This window comes from Physella acuta, unplaced genomic scaffold (genome assembly GCF_028476545.2).
Source record: "Physella acuta isolate Inbredline_101_S28 unplaced genomic scaffold, ASM2847654v3 ptg000724l, whole genome shotgun sequence".
Taxonomy (NCBI): Eukaryota; Metazoa; Mollusca; class Gastropoda; family Physidae; genus Physella; species Physella acuta.
In genome coordinates this window covers 24890-31148 of record NW_026732242.1, presented here as the reverse complement: position 1 = coordinate 31148, position 6259 = coordinate 24890, and the positions used below count along the sequence as shown (strand labels likewise).

General features: G+C 33.7%; 1 long non-coding RNA gene across 1 annotated transcript; it reads right to left on the bottom strand.

Annotated features, from left to right (window-relative positions):
* Window positions 1-717: 717 nt before the first annotated feature.
* Window positions 718-5769, bottom strand: LOC131949982 (uncharacterized). Its single transcript, XR_009388267.1, has 3 exons — window positions 5641-5769; window positions 3525-3594; window positions 718-1187 (listed from the first exon to the last, which is right to left on the bottom strand). It is a non-coding gene; the product is annotated as an uncharacterized LOC131949982 (long non-coding RNA).
* Between the last annotated feature and the right edge of the window lie 490 nt (window positions 5770-6259).

Genomic DNA, 6259 nt, shown 5'->3' with positions numbered 1-6259 from the left:
CTAATTTAATGCTTATGGAGTATTTTTGCAAAACAAATTATTTATATAAAATGAAAACTGAAAGTAGAATTCTGTTTATACTCGCGTTAGCATTGGCAATAAACTGTCTGGCAATAAACTGTAACAATATTTTGTACAATTATAATAGATAAAAACATACCAAAACAATCAGGTTTGTTAAAAAAAAAATTACTTTCAGAAACTAAAAGCTCACACAATGCTGATATAATGCGCTATGTATTTTAAATATTATTATTTACATAAATATTCGAATAAAAACTGATGCTTAAAATTGAAATAAAACTATATGTAAGCACTTATATGTGTCATAATTTGCACACTTATTACAACAGAAGTGAATACATTGAAATAGCATTAAATGTGCCTATCTTATGACCTCTAAACATAGTTTTTATGTCTTTATGTACATGGTGATTTATTATGTATCTGTGTACACATTCGTATATTAGTAATAGTGAGCATGTGAAAATATGGAAATAAATGATGAAATATGTAGTCTAATTTTATCATTGTTCTCAAGCATGTACGATGTGATGGTTTTTTTTTCAACATTTATAAAAAAAATAAAAACTGCAATGTTTCCTATTTTTTAAAAATCTAAAACTGTTAAACCGAAATTTTATGTAGTTTATGCCCTATTATCATGCTACAGTTAACACACGTTGATGCCTTAGAATAGCGTATTAGGTAATTATGTTCAAAGTGTTGGAGAAAAAAGTGTAAACTCATTTCCAGTAAAATTTTCAAATGCGGCTCTTTTCAGCAGGTACAAAAAAAGCTAACAAATATATTGTGTAATGTTGCAAACGCTTAGAGCATTTTTGGTTGTAACATTGTTTTAGCTTCATTTATGACCATTTTTAATTAAAAAATATAAATAAACGGTTAAATTAATAATAACTTCTGTGTATGGCAATCGAATTTTAAAAATATTTTTATGTATAATTAAATATTGCAATTTTACTTGGTTATGTTTTTGTCTAAACAAAGCTTTCTACATTTTTGTCTTGTTTATATACTAAAACAATCCAGCTTGTACTGTAAACTTGAGCTTTAATTAGGGCTGGATTTCCATTATTTCATCGTTTCTCTCGGTAGTTTTGAAAGCAATGCCTTATTGATATGTAGGTCCGCGAATAATGCGTAGGCACTTTACTTGGCGAATGCTGAAGATAATTATTATTACATTAGTGCAATGACAACAATAGCATTCATAATCAACAACACAACGATATAGGTTTAGAAAGTTTGAATTTAGATTTGATAGAGACAGCAATAATAAGGTTTAAGTTTGCAGCTTATTTGCATGCAATTATTGGAATAAAATGGCATCAATACGGTTAAGATGAAAAGGGAACTGTAAATATATTAAAATTGTTTGCAATATTATAATTATATTAGTTAAAAATCCCTACCCTATCTTACTTTAACTGAAATCTAGGCAAGTAAACAAAATTTGCATATATCTCAATTAAATAGTAAACCTATAAATATAATGATCAATTTACTAATAAAATATAAGCATCATTATAAAAATTAACTGAAAACAATCTTTGAGTGTATTTTCGACATTGAAAACAAACAAGTTCAATCCTTAAATCTATTTTTTTGTATCATGTAAGGAAATACATAAACCGAAAATATATAATGTTCCAACAACTGAACACATATCCATTTTAAATTACATTAAGTTATCTGCCTATGAACTGTATTGTGGCCTCCAGATCCACGGGTGCCCCATATAATTTTTTCTTGAGTGGTGTGTATAGGGGACATTTTTTTTGGATCGCGCCTTACTATTTAAACAACAGTCCTGAAGGACGTGCTCTGTATTCTCCGGGGCCACATCGGCAAGTTTCGCCTTACCCAACTTTTAGTTTTTTTTTGCATGTTCTGCCTTAGTCTGTTGTGGCCTTTTCTGAGTATGTTGTTATTTGCGTGTCAATTTGTAATATCCATCGTCTTTTTTGTAGTGTGGGCATGTGTCAGACCACATTTGTAATTGTCATAATTCTTTTGATTTCTTCTGGGTGTAGCGTGATTTCTGGTTCTTTTTTTCTTTCCCCTAATTTTTGCCAGTTGGTCCGCGATCTCATTTCCTTGTATCTTGAAGTAGCCCAGGATCCACAGCAGCACAATCATGATGCAGGTATTCAATTTTAGCGTGCTTTTGAACAGTATTATCGGTCTCTCTCTGTTGCAATTTAAGTTAATGAAACGTGAGCGTTGAACAACATAACAAACTCCCATTGAAAAGAATATATTTGGCCTGTTGGATTTTATTTAATACTAGCGTGTCCGTCTTCGCACGTTGCTGCGGGGTTAAAAGAATGTCCCAGGATAGGCCGGGGCAAATTGCATCCTACAAGTTTGGACGCTACCATTTCATTTTAGTCAACGACTATAATACTATTTCTTATCCATATTCTATCACAATTTTTAAAACATTCGTATGCGCCATAGCGCTACCGGGATTGTCCGAAGCACCAAATTGCACCCTGTCGGGTGCCGGCGAACACGGATGATTCAATTTAGTGAAAAACTAAATGCCCCATCTTAGTGATGGTCTATCGCACTGTTTAAAACTAACGTAGGCGCCATAGCGCTCACGGGATAACCCGGGGCGCCAAATTACTTATTGCCGGGGCGCGGGCCGGTACGAAATTTATGTCTTATTTCTCATAAACCTCGTCATGAGAATTCTCAACAATTTTCCAAAGATTTATGGCGATCAGATGAAAGATATAGAAATGCATAAAAACAAATAAAATCTGACGAAATATATTAGGAGGGTTTCATAGTGCTAACATGGGAGCCCGGTTTGATAATAAGATTTATAGATCTAAATCAAATTTGAATGAAATAGTTCATTTGTTCATATTCTAAAATTGGCAGATGTGGTAAGCTAATCTTATTCAAGAGACGTCATTAGTATAGCGTATCATTTTCGAAATTTTATTTTCTAATCTATTTTAATCCTAAAACTAATGAAGCCATTAGCGTTTGGTACTTTCCGTAGGTAAAAGTTTTATAAACATAATTTTTTAAAGTTATTTTTCGATGTGTTCTATGTGGCGTAATTTTGCCAGGGATAGCTTTGTGCTACTTATATGTTCTCTAGAGCGATGTTGTCACAAACATAAACACTTGTTCGGTTGCATAATTAAAGTTGTGTTTCTACATACGAATATTCCCATTTTTAAATTTTCCGTCTTTAAATGAAATAGAGTTTATACATTTAAGATAATCCAACATATTAGGTTCAACAAAAGTGCGTATCATTAAGTTCTCCATATGTTGCTGAAGATACTGATCTCAAAGTCTCGAAAAATATGTTGCGGACAGAGAGAGAGAGAGAGAGAGAGAGAGAGAGAAGTGCGCACATGGGCTTTCATATGTTAGGATAGGTTTAATTTAAAGTAATGCCTATTTTTAAAATTAAGTTTTATTTAGTAAAAAAAAAAAAAACAAAAAAAAAAAAAGAAAATATACATGAAACCTACCAGCAACCCAGCACAAGAACCAAACAGATTGCAATGATGGAAAAGACTAATAAAAATGTCCACTTTTTACCTGAAAAATAAGTAATACATAAATATATGCATGAATCGCTTCCCCAAAACCTAAACTGTTCCAACTATATAAAACTCGTCATGGGTACCCGTTTCACGTGAATTATAGGCCTTACTGTTATAGGCTTTACTGTTATACTTATTTGGTAAAACTAATTTACAAAATTTATATTGGTCAAAACGATATGTGCTTCACTACACGTTGAACTATATTAGTCACAAAGCAAATAAATAACCAAATAGCTAAAAATCCGAAACATTTAAAATAACATAGGCTACCAATACCTATTAAAATAATTTAAAATAAAATTATATGCATTATTAGTCAACACAGCACCATATTAAATGCAAACACTGAGAGACTTAAAGGATTCTTTTAAAAACCTGGCTGTTCAATGGTCATTATGTTAATTTTTAAAGTAATTTTTATCAGTTTGACCGAGAAAATTGTGTACATTTCATAGCGCACGTCTTGATAAGTAGATTTATAGAATCTAGATCTAAATCGAATTCAGTGCAATAGTTCATTTCTTTATATTCTAAAATTGGAAGATGGCGTTATTAGTGTTGTGTTCTTTCCTCGGTTTACAAATATGACATGTAACGTCATTGTTTATTGCTTTCTTGTCACACACATAAAGACTTTTCTGGTTGCATAATTTTAAAAAAGTTATTTCTACATTAGAATATTGCTTTATTTTTATTTTCTTTCTTTAAATAAAATTTAGTTGAAACCTATAAAACATCCATCCAACATTGTTCTTAACAAAAGTCCATATCTTGAAGTTCTCCATTTATCGCGGAACATAATGATATCTTAGGCTCGAGACATGTGGACAGAGAGAGTGAGTGAGAGAGAGAGAGAGAGAGAGAGAGAGAGAGAGAGAGAGAGAGAGAGAGAGAGAGAAGTGCGCACATGGTCTTCTATACATTAGGATGCGCAAAGCAACGCTCAAAAGATGTTTTCCTTAGCATGTTAATATTTAGCACATGGTTAAATAAACCGGGAGTGATGTCCCCTAAACTTTCTCGTATATCTATCTACCTATCTATATACTACTACAACTCATGTTTGTTTACATGTTTGAATATTTATTTGTGCAATTCTTTTTTCTACGATATTTTATTCTATTTTAAAAAGTTTAAGTAATTAAAAAAATTGATTAAACGTCATGTCTATATTCCGAGTTGTTATCCCCCGTTGTTTTATATAAGAATATTTGAGAAACTTTAGGGTCGAACACTCCCGGTTTATTTATGTGTAAGACAATGAATAACTTTGCGACCATATACTTTTTTACAACGTTTGTATCCGCTAGAAGCTCTTTGTCTATGTATTTGATGGCGCCCCCCTACACGTTTTAGTCGAATGGCGTTAACGTATATTAATCACCTACAAAAGCATTGATGTGCCTAATTCTAATAGTTATTAATTCAAACGGAAAAAAATCATTGCTTTTGTAGATTTGTTTTTAATTTAGCGTCCGCCCCATCCCAGTAGTCCATTGACAATATCAGTTATTACAATTCTCAATTAAAGCTTTTTCCTCAGGCAAAGTTACAACGTTTAGTTGGTGTCACCCCCCCCCCCCCCCTCCCTGTGATAGCTTTAAACTGTGTACATAAAATACCAACGATTTTTATCTATAGTAGGTTATTAATACGGCTGGAAGTGATGATAGTATTTACTCTATTGTTACCAGGTTTACGTCATGGTGTCACCCCAACGATGATTGTTTATCTCTTTATATTTTGCTATATTTTGCCTTGGTGTCAACGCCCTAAATGGTGTCTCCCGATGAGGTCTGCACCCCCACCCCCCCGCACCCCCTCCCCCCCGTCAAGACACATATGATATCAGGACAGGTATATTTAGTCCATGGTATCATTCTGTCCTGATAAAACACAAAAAAAAACAAAAAAAAAACAGTCGACATTTTGTCTCCAAGATCTTTTGTACGTAAGGACATTTGTATTGGAGTATTTTGTCCAGGATATTTTGTCTAATATAATTTGTCCTGTCTCTATAGTCGCCGAATTGACTTACCTATTACGATTGTTGTGGTTGTTGTATTTGTCGTTGCGGTGAAATATGTGGATGGCGTGGCAAGTGTTGTAGGGGGATCTGACGGAGCAATGTTTGAAGTAATAGTGGGTAGAATTGAGGGTAGTGCTGCTGTAGGTGTCTGTATTGTGGGTAGTGCTGTTGTAGATGTCTGTATTGTGGGTAGTGCTGTTGTAGATGTCTGTATTGTGGGTAGTGCTGTTGTAGATGTCTGTATTGTGGGTAGTGCTGTTGTAGATGTCTGTATTGTGGGTAGTGCTGTTGTAGATGTCTGTATTGTGAGTAGTGCTGTTGTAGATGTCTGTATTGTGGGTAGTGCTGTTGTAGATGTCTGTATTGTGGGTAGTGCTGTTGTAGATGTCTGTATTGTGGGTAGTGCTGTTGTAGATGTCTGTATTGTGGGTAGTGCTGTTGTAGATGTCTGTATTGTGGGTAGTGCTGTTGTAGATGTCTGTATTGTGGGTAGTGCTGTTGTAGATGTCTGTATTGTGGGTAGAAGTGTTGTTGCTGATTGTGTTCTAGCTGAAGTTGTTGAAGCCTTTTCCAACTGAACTGTGACGTTTGACTCGAAATAGCCTACACTCTGGACAGTAAAGTATAC